The sequence below is a fragment of the Apium graveolens genome, chromosome 11, assembly GCF_009905375.1.
Source record: "Apium graveolens cultivar Ventura chromosome 11, ASM990537v1, whole genome shotgun sequence".
Classification (NCBI taxonomy): domain Eukaryota; kingdom Viridiplantae; phylum Streptophyta; class Magnoliopsida; order Apiales; family Apiaceae; genus Apium; species Apium graveolens.
The window spans coordinates 101551799-101571236 of NC_133657.1; the positions used below are offsets into that span (position 1 = coordinate 101551799).

Below are 19438 nucleotides of genomic sequence, written 5' to 3' on the forward strand. Positions count from 1 at the left end.
AGACCTTAAGGTAATAGCCTTGACTTGCTCTTTAGCTTCCTTCCTGCCTGGTACTTCCGTGTCACTGGGAAGAGTGCCAAGTTGACGATTGAGCACTGCATTGGCTAATTGACCGATTTGATTTTCCAAGGTCTTGATAGAAACCGCCTGACTCTTGCACAACAGCTTAAGTTCCTCAAAATCAGCACTAGTAGGTGCAGCTGTACTTCCCTGTTGAGGATATGATTGCCTTGTAGCATACTGCTGTGGTTGCTGGAATCCAGGTGGGTTAAACTGTTTACTCACTCCTTGCTGATATGGTGGCTGAATAGCATTCTGATTATTCCCCCAGCTGAAATTTGGATGATTTCTGTTGTTAGGATGATAGGTCGCTGGCACAGGCTACTATTGTCGCTGATAATTATTCATATACTGAACAGATTCGTTGACAAGAGAACACTGATCCGTAGCATGAGAACCTGCACAAAGCTCACAAACCATAGCTATTTGATTAACTCCATACGTAGCCAGAGAATCAACCTTCATTGATAGCGCTTGGAGCTGGGCTGCAATAGCGGTGGCTGCATCAACTTCCAGAATTCCTGCTACCTTGCCTGACGTCATCCTCTGAGTTGGGTTTTGATGCTCATTTGCAGCTATCGTCTCTATAAGATTATACGCCTCAGTATAGCTTTTAGCCCATAAGGCGCCTCCAGCTGTTGCATCGAGCATGGGCCGAGATTGAGCCCCCAAACCATTATAGAAACCAGTGATCACCATCCAATCGGGCATTCCATGATGTGGACATTTTCTCAACATTTCCTTGTAGCGTTCCCAAGCCTCGCACATAGATTCTGTAGGTTGCTGCGCAAACTGAGTAAGAGCACTCCTCATAGCAGCAGTCTTTGCCATCGGATAAAACTTCACCAGAAACTTTTGCGCAAGATCTTGCCACGTAGTGATGGACCCAGCTGGTTCAGAATGTAACCAGTCTTTAGCCTTGTCCCTCAGTGAGAATGGGAAAAGCCTCAACTTGATAGCCTCATCAGTCACGCCATTATACTTAAAAGTGCTGCAGATCTCGACAAAATTCCTTATGTGCATGTTGGGGTCTTCAGTTGCCGCTCCTCCAAAAGAAACAGAATTCTGCACCATCTGAATAGTGCCCGGCTTGATTTCAAAGGTGTTAGCTTGAATAGCCGGATGAAGGATGCTTGACTGAATGTCATCAATTTTAGGCCGAGAAAAATCCATAAGAGCTGGATCAGCTTGAACAATACGATCTCCCATATTTACTGGTTCTTTCTGCTCAGTTCCTGAATCCGAATCCTCAAAATCTAACTTCTCCGGAATATCAAGAACTTCGTCTGTCTCCTCAGCTGTATCTAAAGTCCTCTTGCGAGCACGAGAACGAGTTTGCATAAACGCTTGCTAAAGTACCTGAAACACAACCGGAAAAAAATAAGTAACTACTACGTCCTAATCACTGAGTCCTAATGACCAATGATGGTAAGTACATAAACTAAACAAATACGCCGAGTCCCCGACAGCGGCGCCAAAAACTTGTTAGGGCGAAAACACGCGCTAATATTCACGCAAGTATACACGTTCGCAAGTAATATAGAATACTTTCTAGTTCGTTCCCTCAGAGACTCAGACTAAATTATTGTCTAATTAAACTCATTCACCAATGTATGATTACTTCTCAATGTTAAGATACTAACACTTAAAATTGTTGATTAAATATTAACTATAATTAACTACTTAATTAATCACTTAACTAACACTTCAATTTATCAATAATAAAACACTCATGAGATCACAACTTCATTATTACTCCCTTCTATAGCCATTGTTATTACCTTTAGCATGTGACAGTGATGATATTAATCGAATAACACGAAACTGATAAAAGCCAACTTTCATTGTACTAATACCATTCTACCAAGCATCCACAATTAAGATAGAATTTAAATAGTCATCAATTATGTTGAGTTCCCATATATCTACAGAAATTGACAACACAACGATTTAAGCACAAGTTATTCCTTTTGATTACATAGGGCAAATAAAACTGTTAGAGTTACCCACTAATCATGCACAACGTACATGAACCTATGCTAGCATGGCAAGTTCTAAATCTCAAGATCCACCATCGCTTCACAAGAGATTAACACCCTATCTTATATGTTCACGACGCACATAAGACGAATACGCACAACCAATACTAGATATCATGCAATCATCACACACTAAAGTATTAAACAATTAACTAAAGAATTCCATAATAAATCCGTTGCAACCCCATGATCACGATTAGCCCATAATAGCACTTATCGTCATCATGGGTTCATATGAAATCATGATAAACAAACACAAGAAAATAATAACTAAACTAATTATATTAAAACAGAGTATGTCACAAGAGTAAATAAGTTCAAAGCAAGAAAACTAGCATCCAACGTTACAACGAAACAAGAATCACAAGAATATATGCTTCCTCTTCGTTGCGGTGTGCTAAATCGGTCTTCTTCCTTATCTCCTTCGCTCCTTGCGTAAAAACACAATCTTCTTCAATCCACACTTGTGAAAACATCTCAAATCTACTTATATAATAGTCCCATAAAACTCAGATTACATAGAAGTGGAAACCAAACAGAAATAGAAGTCCTAAAATAATTTGTCTTTTTTCCCGACCCTGCGCGCCCGCTCAGCATAGCTGAGCGGGCGCTCAGCTTGCTGCGCGGCCGCTCAGCAATGCTGAGCGGGCGCTCAGACCTCTACTGGAAAAATTCTGATTTCGCTCCGTTTCTTCGCCGTAATCTGCCCGTTTCTTTCCTCTCGCAATGGTGAACACATGCCAAGGCTTATTCTTGATGATTCCTCCCCCGAAATGCAATTAAAACCCTGAAATGCATAAACACTAGAAAAACGCATCAAATACACAAAATACTTGATTTCAAGACACCAATTTAAGTCATTTTAAGACGTTCTAAGTGGTATAAAATGCCACTTATACCACTTAGATAACACTAGCATTAGGTCAAATAATAACTCGAAAACTTGTTAGGGCGAAAACACGCGCTAATATTCACGCAAGTATACGCGTTCGCAAGTAATATAAAATACTTTCTAGTTCGTTCCCTCAGAGACTCAGACTAAATTATTGTCTAATTAAACTCACTCACCAATGTATGATTACTTCTCAATGTTAAGATACTAACACTTAAAATTGTTGATTAAATATTAACTATAATTAACTACTTAATTAATCACTTAACTAACACTTCAATTTATCAATAATAAAACACTCATGAGATCACAACTTCATTATTACTCCCTTCTATAGCCATTGTTATTACCTTTAGCATGTGACAGTGATGATATTAATCGAATAACACGAAACTGATAAAAGCCAACTTTCATTGTACTAATACCATTCTACCAAGCATCCACAATTAAGATAGAAGTTAAATAGTCATCAATTATGTTGAGTTCCCATATATCTACAGAAATTGACAACACAACGATTTAAGCACAAGTTATTCCTTTTGATTACATAGGGCAAATAAAACTGTTAGAGTTACCCACTAATCATGCACAACGTACATGAACCTATGCTAGCATGGCAAGTTCTAAATCTCAAGATCCACCGTCGCTTCACAAGAGATTAACACCCTATCTTATATGTTCGCAACGCACATAAGACGAATACGCACAACCAATACTAGATATCATGCAATCATCACACACTAAATTATTAAACAATTAACTAAATAATTCCATAATAAATCCGTTGCAACCCCATGATCACGATTAGCCCATAATAGCACTTATCGTCATCATGGGTTCATATGAAATCATGATAAATAAACACAAGAAAATAATAACTAAACTAATTATATTAAAACAGAGTACGTCACAAGAGTAAATAAGTTCAAAGAAAGAAAACTAGCATCCAACGTTACAACGAAACAAGAATCACAAGAATATATGCTTCCTCTTCGTTGCGGTGTGCTAAATCGGTCTTCTTCCTTATCTCCTTCGCTCCTTGCGTAAAAACACAATCTTCTTCAATCCACACTTGTGAAAACATCTCAAATCTACTTATATAATAGTCCCATAAAACTCAGATTACATAGAAGTGGAAACCAAACAGAAATAGAAGTCCTAAAATAATTTGTCTTTTTTCCCGACCCTGTGCGGCCGCTCAGCATAGCTGAGCGGGCGCTCAGCTTGCTGCGCGGCCGCTCAGCTTGCTGCGCGGCCGCTCAGCAATGCTGAGCGGGCGCTCAGACCTCTACTGGAAAAATTCTGATTTCGCTCCGTTTCTTCGCTGTAATCTGCCCGTTTCTTTCCTCTCGCAATGGTGAACACATGCCAAGGCTTATTCTCGATGATTTCTCCCCCAAAATGCAACTAAAACCCTGAAATGCATAAACACTAGAAAAAGGCATCAAATACACAAAATACTTGATTTCAAGACACCAATTTAAGCCATTTTAAGACGTTCTAAGTGGTATAAAATGCCACTTATCACACCCCCAAACTTAAATCGATGCTTGTCCTCAAGCGTCATAGACTCAAATAAAAACATGCATGAATGCAATCTATATGAAAATGCAGCGATCCCCCTTACTAAAATTAACCAACCAAATTGTCACATCTCAACGAATGCAGTTAGACAACTAAAGATCAATAAACTCATGCAAACGGACATACAGCCAGAAACGTGGCGTGTGCAAATGCCTAACAGATATGCTTTGGAACTAGACCAATTACTATGACTAGACTATCCTCAAGGCAATCCTACGATTATACAAAGAATAAAAAATTCTAGGCACAAAGTGATATACAACACTACAAGAACTCTGGAGCTTACTACGGAATCGTGCTTTTTATTTACAACTCAAATGCTTATTTGACCGTGCAATGAGTGAGGTCCACAAAAGACTTATACAATGGTATCCATGTAACGAGCGTTAGGTTAGCGGATCCCACACTCTAAAAGCCTTAGGTCACTAGGCACAAAGTCCCCTAAGAACTTATAACTCGAATACGAAAGAGCCCATTCTTGATCAATTATGCACAATTTTTTTTTTATAACTTCTGAGCAAGTGCGTTTCGCTCCATCTTGCTCAACCCTAGACTACTCGCACCATATGCAAGCCGGCTACTAGCCATTTGACGCCTAGCCACAACTAGCAACAACTTCCATATTTTTTCTCCAAATTTTTTTTCTTTTTCATGCCTTTATCACTAAGAACCTATAATCGAATTCTAAGCATAATAAGCAGATTGACCTTGAAAACAACCAAATCATAACAACAATCTAGCCCTTACGCATTCTCTAAGACTTAGTGGACTTACAATTGTTTCTAGCATGCACATCAACCTACACAACTTAATATCACTTTAATGCTATCACTACACTCGCATCAATATCACAATTCAGTCGATAAATCATTGCAAAAGGGATCATGGTAAATGCATGAGCTACATGACATTCATAAAAAAAACTATATGGCATAAATTATGCAACTATATGAACTAGACTATCATGAATATGCAACTAAATGACACACACACAATATTCCTTAACTACCACCCCCAAACTAAAAATCTTCACTGTCCTCAGTGGAAGTAGTAGAAAGGAACACAGGGTATACCTACTCGGAGTCATCATCATCATCACCCTCAGTAGGTGGAGTATCAGGCGGCGGGTATGCAGCGTCCTCACCAAAAACTGGCCACTGGATATCAGCTCCAAGGCCTCGAAAAGCAGTCCCTAACGCAAGGGTGAGCTCCTGAGCAAACCTGCTCTGCATCTCATACATGGCATCCATCCGCCGTGAAAGCCTCCTATACTGGGCATCAACCATCCCAGCACCCTCCTGAGCTCTCGAAGAACCAGCCTCATCACGCCCTGGCCTAGCCATAGTAGCACCTCGTGCTGGACGCCCTCCTGGAAGACGGTATAACCCAGCCCATGCTCCTCAGGCTCACCACCGATCCACTCCTGCATCCCATTCAGAGTGCCAGAATCAATCGGAGCTGCTGGCAACTGCAACTGCTCATGAGCCGGCCAGTTCACTCCCACTGCTCGGCATAGCTTCGTAATCGTAGATGCATAAGGGATGTTCATATGCTTCGCTCCCCTCAAAAACTTCAGAATTCCTTGGTAGATAAACTCACCCAGGTCCACATAGTATTCCTCATTCAGAATTCCCCACAACAACTGTGCTCTCTCAACTGTGACCTCGTGTGCATACGAAGAAGGCAAAATATTAGCACAAATAAATGCATTCCATGCACGGGCATACCTGTTCATGGCGATCGCCGGAAAGTGACGATACTCATTAGTACCGGTCCTGCAGGTCCAAACTGTGCCCGGTCGACAGAGAGTCGCACAAATCAAATCCAAGTCAAAATCCTCAGCAGTCTTTTCATTCCAGTTCTCCTCCTCGGGCTTCCTCTCTCGCTGTCCAATCACACGGCGAATCGCCGCAGGATGATAATCAACCGTCAGCCCACGGACCACAGAAAACCCATTCTTTTCGGCCTTCGCGTAGAACTCACGAACAATGCTCATCGGCACTGCTTCGGGTGACTCACAAAAAGCTATCCACCCCTTCTCTGCAATCATGGGCAGCAACTCACCATCCCTCCCCGATGGTAAAAACCCCCTCTCCTTCAGAATCGGCTTCCCCAACAGCCTAGTGTACTCCTCCTCCGCAGCTCTGTCAGTTAACCGAGGCCTTGCAGCAGAAAGTATTCTATATTACTTGCGAACGCGTATACTTGCGTGAATATTAGCGCGTGTTTTCGCCCTAACAAGTTTTTGGCGCCGCTGCCGGGGACTCGGCGTATTTGTTTAGTTTATGTACTTACCATCATTGGTCATTAGGACTCAGTGATTAGGACGTAGTAGTTACTTATTTTTTTCCGGTTGTGTTTCAGGTACTTTAGCAAGCGTTTATGCAAACTCGTTCTCGTGCTCGCAAGAGGACTTTAGATACAGCTGAGGAGACAGACGAAGTTCTTTATATTCCGGAGAAGTTAGATTTTGAGGATTCGGATTTAGGAACTGAGCAGAAAGAACCAGTAAATATGGGAGATCGTATTGTTCAAGCTGATCCAGCTCTTATGGATTTTTCTCGGCCTAAAATTGATGACATTCAGTCAAGCATCCTTCATCCGGCTATTCAAGCTAACACCTTTGAAATCAAGCCGGGCACTATTCAGATGGTGCAGAATTCTGTTTCTTTTGGAGGAGCGGCAACTGAAGACCCCAACATGCACATAAGGAATTTTGTCGAGATCTGCAGCACTTTTAAGTATAATGGCGTGACTGATGAGGCTATCAAGTTGAGGCTTTTCCCATTCTAACTGAGGGACAAGGCTAAAGACTGGTTACATTCTGAACCAGCTGGGTCCATCACTACGTGGCAAGATCTTGCGCAAAAGTTTCTGGTGAAGTTTTATCCGATGGCAAAGACTGCTGCTATGAGGAGTGCTCTTACTCAGTTTGCGCAGCAACCTACAGAATCTATGTGCGAGGCTTGGGAACGCTACAAGGAAATGTTGAGAAAATGTCCACATCATGGAATGCCCGATTGGATGGTGATCACTGGTTTCTATAATGGTTTGGGGGCTCAATCTCGGCCCATGCTCGATGCAGCAGCTGGAGGCGCCTTATGGGCTAAAAGCTACACTGAGGCGTATAATCTTATAGAGACGATGGCTGTAAATGAGCATCAAAACCCAACTCAGAGGATGACGTCAGGCAAGGTAGCAGGAATTCTGGAAGTTGATGCAGCCACCGCTATTGCAGCCCAGCTCCAAGCGCTATCAATGAAGGTTGATTCTCTGGCTACGTATGGAGTTAATCAAATAGCTATGGTTTGTGAGCTTTGTGCAGGTTCTCATGCTACGGATCAGTGTTCTCTTGTCAACGAATCTGTTCAGTATATGAATAATTATCAGCGACAATAGTAGCCTGTGCCAGCGACCTATCATCCTAACAACAGAAATCATCCAAATTTCAGCTGGGGGAATAATCAGAATGCTATTCAGCCACCATATCAGCAAGGAGTGAGTAAACAGTTTAACCCACCTGGATTCCAGCAACCACAGCAGTATGCTACAAGGCAATCATATCCTCAACAGGGAAGTACAGCTGCACCTACTAGTGCTGATTTTGAGGAACTTAAGCTGTTGTGCAAGAGTCAAGCGGTTTCTATCAAGACCTTGTAAAATCAAATCGGTCAATTAGCCAATGCAGTGCTCAATCGTCAACCTGGCACTCTTCCCAGTGACACGGAAGTACCAGGAAGGAAGGAAGCTAAAGAGCAAGTCAAGGCTATTACCTTAAGGTCTGGAAAAATAGCTGATTCTGAAAAGGCAAAAGAAGTAGAAGCTGAAATTAGAGATGAAGATTCTAAGCAAAAGGAGAAAGCGGCGGAACCAAGGAAGACTACTGTTGAACACACTCTGCCTGAGGCTAATACAGGGGAGAAACAACTTTATCCTCCACCACCTTTTCCTAAGAGATTGTAGCAACAAAAGCTGGATAGACAGTTCGGAAAGTTTCTGGAGGTGTTCAAGAAACTTCACATCAATATACCTTTCACTGAGGCTCTTGAACAAATGCCTAGTTATGCGAAGTTTATGAAGACTATTCTTTCAAGGAAGGTGAAACTGGATGACCTTGAAACTGTTGCTCTCACGGAAGAATGCAGCGCTGTTCTGCAGCAAAAGTTACCACCAAAACTGAAAGATCCAGGAAGCTTCACCATTCCTTGCACAATTGGCAATCTGACATTTGACAAGTGCCTTTGTGATTTGGGAGCAAGCATTAATCTGATGCCGTTGTCGATCTTTAAAAAGCTGGATCTGCCTGATCCAAAACCCACATACATGTCGCTACAATTGGCTGACCGTTCCATTACTTACCCAAGGGGCATAGTTGAGGATGTGCTCGTCAAGGTGGATAAGCTCTTCTTTCCAGCAGATTTTGTTATTCTGGATTTTGAGGAAGATAAGAAGATTCCCATAATCTTGGGAAGGCCTTTCTTGGCTACAGGCCGTACCTTGATAGATGTGCAAAAAGGTGAACTTACTATGCGGGTCCAAGATCAGGATGTGACCTTCAACGTATTCAAGGCAATGAAATTCCCTACAGAAGATGAGGAGTGCTTAAAATTGGATGTGATTGATTCTGCGGTTACTTCGGAACTCGATCACATGCTAATGTCTGATGCATTGGAAAAGGCCTTAGTGGGGGATTTTGATAGCGATGATGAAGATAGCAACGAGCAATTACAATATCTGAACGCTTCTCCCTGGAAGCGAAAGCTGGACATACCATTTGAATCTCTTGGTACTTCTGACCTTAAGAACGCTGAAGGGAAGCTCAAACCATCAATAGAGGAAGCACCTACCTTGGAGCTCAAGCCATTACCTGAGCACTTGAGGTATGCTTTTTTAGGTGATTCATCTACGTTACCTGTTATTATTTCATCTGACCTTTCAGGTAGTGAGGAAGACAAGCTCTTAAGGATTTTAAGAGAATTCAAATCGGCTATAGGATGGACCATAGCAGACATCAAGGGGATAAGTCCTTCATATTTTATGCATAAAATTCTGCTAGAGGAAGGTAGTAAGCCATCTGTGGAACAGCAGCGAAGACTAAATCCCATCATGAAGGAGGTGGTGAAGAAAGAAATTCTGAAATGGCTAGATGCAGGCATCATTTATCCTATTTCTGATAGCTCATGGGTGAGCCCCGTACAATGTGTACCTAAGAAGGGGGGTATCACTGTGGTCGCAAATGAAAAGAATGAGCTCATCCCTACTCGAACAGTTACAGGATGGAGAATATGCATGGATTATAGAAAATTGAACAAAGCCACAAGGAAGGATCACTTCCCTCTTCCATTTATTGATCAGATGCTTGACAGATTGGCAGGTAATGAGTATTTTTGTCTTCTGGATGGTTATTCCGGGTATAATCAGATTTGTATTGCACCAGAGGATCAGGAAAAGACTACCTTCACTTGTCCATTTGGCACGTTTGCTTTTCGCAGAGTTTCGTTTGGGTTATGTGGCGCCCCAGCCACCTTTCAGAGATGTATGATGGCTATATTCTCTGACATGATTGGAAATAACGTCGAAGTGTTCATGGATGACTTCTCCGTCTTTGGACACTCATATGATGAATGTTTTAATAATCTGCGAGCCGTACTCCAAAGATGCGTGGAAACTAATTTGGTGCTCAATTGGGAGAAATGTCATTTTATGGTGCGTGAAGGCATTATCCTTGGGCATAAGGTCACTAGCAAGGGTCTGGAGGTGGACAAGGCCAAGGTGGGAGTCATTGAAAATCTTCCCCCACCTAATTCTGTGAAAGGAATCCGTAGTTTTCTTGGTCATGCGGGTTTTTATCGGAGATTCATCAAGGACTTTTTAAAGATATCTAATCCGCTGTGCAATTTGCTTGAGAAAGATGTGCCTTTCAAATTTGATGATGAATGTGTGGCAGCATTCGAGACTCTCAAGAAGAGTTTGATCACTACACCAGTTATTACAGCACCAGATTAGACAGAACCGTTTGAGATGATGTGTGATGCGAGTGATTATGCGGTAGGTGCAGTTCTGGGACAGCACAAGAAAAATCTCTTCCATGTGGTCTACTATGCGAGTAAGACTTTAAATGGTGCTCAATTGAACTATACCACTACTGAGAAGGAGCTTTTAGCTATAGTCTTTGGTTTTGAGAAATTTCGATCTTATCTGCTTGGTACGAAAGTAACAGTATTCACTGATCATGCAGCTATTCGCTATCTGGTTTCCAAGAAGGATTCGAAGCCGAGACTCATTCGTTGGGTGCTTTTACTTTAGGAATTTGAGTTAGAGATCAAAGATAGAAAAGGTACTGAGAATCAAGTAGCTGACCATCTCTCTAGGTTGGAGAATCCCGATTCTACTTCACAAGATAGGACGTTAATCAATGAATCTTTTCCGGATGAGCAGTTGTTTGCAATTCAGGAGGAAGAACCATGGTTTGCAGATATTGTAAACTATCTCGTCAGCAATATAATGCCTCCTAATTTGACATCCGCTCAAAAGAAGAAGTTTCTGCATGAGGTGAAGTGGTATATGTAGGATGAACCATATTTGTTTAGACAGGGAGCTGACCAGATCATCAGGAGATGTATCCCGTTCTGTGAGATGGAGGGGATATTACGAGACTGCCATTCCACGGTTTATGGTGGACACTATGGTGGTGAGAAGACGGCAGCTCGTATTCTGCAAGCAGGTTTTTTCTGGCCTACTTTGTTCAAGGATGCTCATCAGTTTATTTTAAGGTGTGATCGTTGTCAAAGAGTGGGAAATTTGTCAAGGAAGGATGAGATGCCATTAAATGTGATGCTTGAAGTCGAGGTCTTTGATGTGTGGGGAATCGATTTCATGGGACCTTTTATCTCGTCTTGCAATAATCAGTACATCTTGCTGGCAGTCGATTATGTCTCAAAATGGGTCGAAGTTAAAGCTTTACCGACAAATGATGCAAAGGCAGTGCTAAATTTTCTTCATAAGCAAATTTTCAAAAGGTTTGGAACACCCCGGGTAATCATAAGTGATGAAGGATCGTATTTTTGCAACCATAAGTTCACTTCTATGATGCAGCGTTATAATGTGAATCATCGAGTAGATACTGCCTATCATCCGCAAACAGATGGTCAAGCGGAAGTGTCTAACAGAGAGATAAAGCGCATTCTAGAGAAGGTTGTTTGTCCATCAAGGAAGGATTGGTCTTTAAAGCTCGATGAAGCTGTTTGGGCTTACAGAACAGCATACAAAACTCCACTTGGGATGTCACCGTTTCAGTTGGTGTACGGTAAGGGATGTCATCTACCTGCGGAGCTTGAGCATAAGGCCTACTAGGCATTGAAGAAGTTGAACCTGGATTTAGATGCAGCTGGTAAGAAAAGAATGCTTCAGCTTAATGAACTTGATGAATTTCGACTTCAAGCGTACGAAAATAATAAAATGTATAAGGAAAAGGTGAAGAGGTGGCACGATAGGAAGCTACATCCAAAGTTATTTGTGGCAGGGCAACAAGTTCTCTTATTTAACTCTCGGCTCTGACTTTTTCCTGGGAAGTTGAAATCAAGGTGGTCTGGACCTTTTATTGTCAAAACTGTGTTTCCACATGGAGCGGTGGAAATTTTTGAGAATGATCCGGACCAAGCATTCAAGGTTAACGGTCAGCGGTTGAAGCACTACTATGGGGACATGGCAAACCGAGAAGTGGTTAGTGCCATTTTGTTGACTACTTGAGAAGGGTACGAAACGTCAAGCTAATGATGAAAAAGAAGCGCTGCGTGGGAGGCAACCCATGAATTGTTGTTACTGGAACCCTTAGAAGTTAATAACCTATCCAAAAACACAAAAAAATCAGAAAACAGGGGCTGAAAAAAAAAAATTCCAGTGACCCCCTGAGCGCCCGCTCAGCTTTGCTGAGCGACCGCGCAGCAAGCTGAGCGACCGCGCAGCAAGCTGAGCGACCGCGCAGCAAGCTGAGCGTCCGCTCAGTTTTGCTGAGCGACCGCTCAGGGGTCCAGTACCAGAATTTTTTTCAGTTCAGAAAAAAAAAACACAAAAACAGTTTTAGCCCATAAACCCACGATTTGTTCCCACTACCCCATCATTTTACTCCTTAATTCCCAAACCCTAATCTAATCCACACCCTATATATACATACACCTATCCTACATATCTCCCACAAAAACTTCCTACACTTAAACCCTCTCACAAACATCAAAAATCAGTTCTTACACACTTTTATTCACGAATCAATGGCACCCAAGAGAGCACGCACTATTGACAACAACAGCACAGTTCCTACTGCTGATTCATCGAGGGGTACTGCTGCAAGGCCTCGGTTAACTGACAGAGCTGCGGAGGAGGAGTACACTAGGCTGTTGGGGAAGCCGATTCTGAAGGAGAGGGGGTTTTTACCATCGGGGAGGGATGGTGAGTTGCTGCCCATGATTGCAGAGAAGGGGTGGATAGCTTTTTGTGAGTCACCCGAAGCAGTGCCGATGAGCGTTGTTCGCGAGTTCTACGCGAACGCGAAGGCCGAAAAGAATGGGTTTTCTGTGGTCCGTGGGCTGATGGTTGATTATCATCCTGCGGCGATTCGCCGTGTGATTGGACAGCGAGAGAGGAAGCCCGAGGAGGAGAACTGGAATGAAAAGACTGCTGAGGATTTTGACTTGGATTTGATTTGTACGACTCTCTGTCGACCGGGCACAGTTTGGACCTGCAGGACCGGCACTAATGAGTATCGTCACTTTCCAGCGATCGCCATGAACAGGTATGCCCGTGCATGGAATGCATTTATTTGTGCTAATATTTTGCCTTCTTCGCATGCACACGAGGTCACAGTTGAGAGAACACAGTTGTTGTGGGGAATTCTGAATGAGGAATACTATGTGGACCTTGGTGAGTTTATCTATCAAGGAATTCTGAAGTTTTTGAGGGGAGCGAAGCATATGAACATCCCTTATGCATCTACGGTTACGAAGCTATGCCGAGCAGTGGGAGTGAACTGGCCGGCTCATGAGCAGTTGCAGTTGCCAGCAGCTCCGATTGATTCTGGCACTCTGAATGGGATGCAGGAGTGGACCGGTAGTGAGCCTGAGGAGCATGGGCTGGGTTATCATCTTCCAGGAGGGCGTCCAGCACGAGGTGCTACTATGGCTAGGCCAGGGCGTGATGAGGCTGGTTCTTCGAGAGCTCAGGAGGGTGCTGGGATGGTTGATGCCCAGTATAGGAGGCTTTCACGGCGGATGGATGCCATGTATGAGACGCAGAGCAGGTTTGCTCAGGAGCTCACCCTTGCGTTAGGGACTGCTTTTCGAGGCCTTGGAGCTGATATCCAGTGGCCAGTTTTTGGTGAGGACGCTGCATACCCGCCGCCTGATACTCCACCCACTGAGGGTGATGATGATGATGACTCCGAGTAGGTATACCCTGTGTTCCTTTCTACTACTTTCACTGAGGACAGTGAAGATTTTTAGTTTGGGGGTGGTAGTTAAGGAATATTGTGTGTATGTCATTTAGTTGCATATTCATGATAGTTTAGTTCATATAGTTGCATAATTTATGCTATATAGTTTTTTTTATGAATGTCATGTAGCTCATGCATTTACCATGATCCCTTTTGCAATGATTTATCGACTGAATTGTGATATTGATGCGAGTGTAGTGATAGCATTAAAGTGATATTAAGTTGTGTAGGTTGATGTGCATGCTAGAAACAATTGTAAGTCCACTAAGTCTTAGAGAATGCGTAAGGGCTAGATTGTTGTTATGATTTGGTTGTTTTCAAGGTCAATCTGCTTATTATGCTTAGAATTCGATTATAGGTTCTTAGTGATAAAGGCATGAAAAAGAAAAAAATTTTGGAGAAAAAATATGGAAGTTGTTGCTAGTTGTGGCTAGGCGTCAAATGGCTAGTAGCCGGCTTGCATATGGTGCGAGTAGTCTAGGGTTGAGCAAGATGGAGCGAAACGCACTTGCTGAGAAGGTATAAAAAAAAAAAATTTGCATAATTGATCAAGAGTGGGCTCTTTGGTATTCGAGTTATTAAGTTCTTAGGGGACTTTGTGCCTAGTGACCTAAGGCTTTTAGAGTCTGGGATCCGCTAACCTAACGCTCGTTACATGGATACCATTGTATAAGTCTTTTGTGGACCTCACTCATTGCACGGTCAAATAAGCATTTGAGTTATAAATAAAAAGCATGATTCCGTAGTAAGCTCCAGAGTTCTTGTAGTGCTGTTTATCACTTTGTGCCTAGAATTTTTTATTCTTTGTATAATCGTAGGATTGCCTTGAGGATAGTCTAGTCATAGTAATTGGTCCAGTTCCGAAGCATATTTGTTAAGCATTTGCACACACCACGTTTCTGGTTGTATGTCCGTTTGCATGAGTTTGTTGATCTTTAGTTGTCTAACTGCATTCGTTGAGATGTGACAATTTGGTTGGTTAATTGTAGTAAGGGGGATCGCTGCATTTTCATATAGATTGCATTCATGCATGTTTTTATTTGAGTCTGTGACGCTTGAGGACAAGCATCGATCTAAGTTTGGGGGTGTGATAAGTGGCATTTTATACCACTTAGAACGTCTTAAAATGGCTTAAATTGGTGTCTTGAAATCAAGTATTTTGTGTATTTGATGCGTTTTTCTAGTGTTTATGCATTTCAGGGTTTTAGTTGCATTTCGGGGGAGGAATCATCAAGAATAAGCCTTGGCATGTGTTCACCATTGCGAGAGGAAAGAAACGGGCAGATTACGGCGAAAAAACGGAGCGAAATCAGAATTTTTCCAGTAGAGGTCTGAGCGCCCGCTCAGCATTGCTGCGCGGCCGCGCAGCAAGCTGAGCGCCCGCTAAGCTATGCTGAGCGGCCGCACAGGGTCGGGAAAAAAGACAAATTATTTTAGGACTTCTATTTCTGTTTGGTTTCCACTTCTATGTAATCTGAGTTTTATGGGACTATTATATAAGTAGATTTGAGATGTTTTCACAAGTGTGGATTGAAGAAGATTGTGTTTTTACGCAAGGAGCGAAGTAGATAAGGAAGAAGACCGATTTAGCATACCGCAACGCAGAGGAAGCATATATTCTTGTGATTCTTGTTTCGTTATAACGTTGGATGCTAGTTTTCTTGCTTTGAACTTATTTACTCTTGTGACGTACTCTGTTTTAATATAATTAGTTTAGTTATTATTTTCTTGTGTTTATTTATCATGATTTCATATGAACCCATGATGACGATAAGTGCTATTATGGGCTAATCGTGATCATGGGGTTGTAACGGATTTATTATGGAATTCTTTAGTTAATTGTTTAATACTTTAGTGTGTGATGATTGCATGATATCTAGTATTGGTTGTGCGTATTCGTCTTATGTGCGTCGCGAACATATAAGATAGGGTGTTAATCTCTTGTGAAGCGACGGTGGATCTTGAGATTTATAACTTGCCATGCTAGCATAGGTTCATGTACGTTATGCATGATTAGTGGGTAACTCTAACAGTTTTATTTGCCCTATGTAATCAAAAGGAATAACTTGTGCTTAAATCGTTGTGTTGTCAATTTCTGTAGATATATGGGAACTCAACATAATTGATGACTATTTAACTTCTATCTTAATTGTGGATGCTTGGTAGAATGGTATTAGTACAATGAAAGTTGGCTTTTATCAGTTTCGTGTTATTCGATTAATATCATCACTGTCACATGCTAAAGGTAATAACAATGGCTATAGAAGGGAGTAATAATGAAGTTGTGATCTCATGAGTGTTTTATTATTGATAAATTGAAGTGTTAGTTAAGTGATTAATTAAGTAGTTAATTATAGTTAATATTTAATCAACAATTTTAAGTGTTAGTATCTTAACATTGAGAAGTAATCATACATTGGTGAGTGAGTTTAATTAGACAATAATTTAGTTTGAGTCTCTGAGGGAACGAACTAGAAAGTATTCTATATTACTTGCGAACGCGTATACTTGCGTGAATATTAGCGCGTGTTTTCACCCTAACAACATCCAGATTATGTCTACAGGCTTGATAAAGCACTTTATGGACTTAAGCAAGCTCCTAGAGCATGGTATGAGACTTTAGCTCAGTTTCTTCTGGAAAGTGGATTCAACAGAGGAACAATAGACAAAACACTGTTCTACCTCAACCATGGAAATGACTTACTTCTGGTCCAGATTTATGTTGATGATATCATTTTTGGGTCTACACATGACAAACTTTGCAAGAAGTTTGCCAAACTAATGCAGTCAAGATATCATATGAGTATGATGGGGGAACTTAGCTATTTTCTGGGCCTTCAAGTCAAGCAGAATGAAGAAGGCACTTTTATTTGTCAAACCAAGTACACCAGAAACTTGCTGAAGAAATTTGGAATGCAAGATTGTTCAAGTGCATCCACTCCCATGACCACTGCAACAAAACTGGATAAGGATACTAGTAAATCAGTAGATATTACTGACTACAGAGGTATGATTGGCTCTCTACTCTATCTAACTGCTAGTAGGCCTGATATCATGTATGCTACCTGTCTTTGTGCAAGATTTCAAGCAGATCCAAGAGAACCTCACTTAAAAGCTGTGAAAAGAATCTTTAAGTATCTTAAAGGAACAGCTGATCTGGGATTGTGGTATCCTAGAGAATCAGATTTTAAACTAATAGGTTACTTAGATGCAGATTTTGCAGGTTGCAAAATTGACAGGAAAAACACAAGTGGAAGCTGCCAATTCCTTGGAGGCAGATTGGTTTCTTGGTTCAGCAAGAAACAAAAGTCAATTTCCACATCAACTGCTGAAGCAGAGTATATTGCTACAGGAAGCTATTGTGCACAGATTCTTTGGATGAAGAATCAGTTACTGGATTATGGGTTAACATATTTCAAAATCCCTATTTACTGTGATAATCAAAGTGCTATTGCTATGATAGGTAATCCAGTTCAACACTCTATGACAAAGCACATCAGCATCAGGTACCACTTCATAAGGGAACATGTGGATGAAGGTACAGTGGAATTGCACTTTGTTCCAACAGATCAACAACTAGCAGATATCTTCACAAAACCACTGTGTGAAGCCACTTTTACAAGATTGGTAAATGAACTTGGAATGATTTCAGGTTCTTTCTCTAAATCTGCTTAGTCTTGTTCTGCATTATCAGACTTTATGATCAGTATTTACAGAATTTAATCTCTTTGTGTATTCTGTGATTAATTGACAAATGTTTTTAAGTATTGACTGCTGTCTGATATATGTTTCTAAACTCTGATAAGTGATATGTCTGTCTAAGTAACCATTCAATCATATGAGGATAACTGTGCTAGATAATGACTTACTAGTCTTCAATAAATAAATGATCCCATGTAAGAAGTAATTATTTCAGTGGAAATCTTATGACACTAGCAAATTCTGATAATTGAGCTTAGTTGAGTTTACTTTGTTTATCTTATTACTAAGTCACAAATTAGAATAATGCTACTCATCTGTTAAGTTCTGATACTAGTAAAACTGCTGAATGTACTAAGTGCTGATAAACCTCACTTATAAAAAGAAAAATCAAAAGGTTCAAAGAATAAAATCAGGTACTCCTTTGAGATCTAGAGTAAAAATATGGAAGGGAAGACCCAAGTGCATTGCTGGTATTAAGTAAATATGCATTAAAAAAGCAAAATATTTTCTTGGTGACTTTTCACACTCTATGATTACTGGAGAAATACTCTGATAATAGCATAAATTCTGATAAGCAGTCGTGACTCACTTACACTGAGGAGCCACTGTAAAATAGAATTTAAAAAGATGCATAAAATTAGCACAAAACAGTTGAGGTGGACTCAAGCATGAACTCATTCATCAGTAGGTTTCAGGATAATGACAGCTCTTTAGCAAAATTTTAGTTATGCCTTATTTCTAAGATATACTGAAGTGAATCAGACTTTACTCTTTGTCTGCTATTTAGCTTGATGCACACACTAATCACTCTATCTGAATGATGAAAATTACTGTGGTGGTCTATATTGTTTTAGATAAACAGTCATTGTGTCATTTTGCACTAACTCTGAGGCCAAGTTCTGGTTGTATATTCTGACGATTAAGTTCTGAAGAGTATAACTCAGCACTTGTATGAGGATTTACTTAGATAGGCATTCCTTTTTCGAGTTAAGAAATTATGTTCTGATGACTGTTAAGTTCTGAAATAAGTCTAAGTTCTGATATTACAGTCTAAATTCTTTACTTGACTTATCTGTGGATAAAATTTGATAACAGTCTCGGTACAAACTAGAATATGTGAAGTGGAAGATTAATAGTCACTATGGTTAGGATTCATGGTACTCGTACTTAAACAGTCAAATTTTACTTGTGTCTTGTGCGCATTCAACCATGTTTTCTCTTTCCAATGAATGTTATTCTTTTTCCAAGTCTGGGGAAACGAGGTAGAATTAATTCTACCTGTCAGCATTAAATACTTTTACGTCTCCTGGCATTCTCTTGCCTATATACGCAGCCACTTCACATCAGCCTTCCCATCACACTCTTTCTCACAAACTTACCTTTATACTTTTTCTTTCAAAAACACAATGGTCAGATACAACATGTTTTTGAACTACCAAAACTTCAATATGGAGCTAAGCTGTGCTGACTGGCAGCAGGAATGGCACATCACGGTCATTCCTGAGGAGATATGGGACTCTGTCCCACAGGAGGTACTGACCCAACTCCTGTTCTTCTATATGGACTACCATCGCCATCTAGAGTGATTAGAGGAGGAAAGGCTGGAAGCTCTCCGCCAGTAAGGGCGAATCATCCGACTCGCCATTCTGTTTGTCGAGAGTAGGAAGAAGAAGAAAT

At 41.1% G+C, this 19438-nt stretch overlaps 2 non-coding genes across 2 annotated transcripts; one reads left to right on the top strand and one right to left on the bottom strand.

Moving 5' to 3' along the window:
• The first annotated feature begins 769 nt into the window (after positions 1–769).
• LOC141698868 (small nucleolar RNA R71) lies at positions 770–876 on the top strand. The gene has a single exon (XR_012565367.1). It is a non-coding gene; the product is annotated as a small nucleolar RNA R71 (small nucleolar RNA).
• A 6606-nt stretch (positions 877–7482) lies between these two features.
• LOC141698869 (small nucleolar RNA R71) lies at positions 7483–7589 on the bottom strand. Its single transcript, XR_012565368.1, has one exon. It is a non-coding gene; the product is annotated as a small nucleolar RNA R71 (small nucleolar RNA).
• Positions 7590–19438: the final 11849 nt, after the last annotated feature.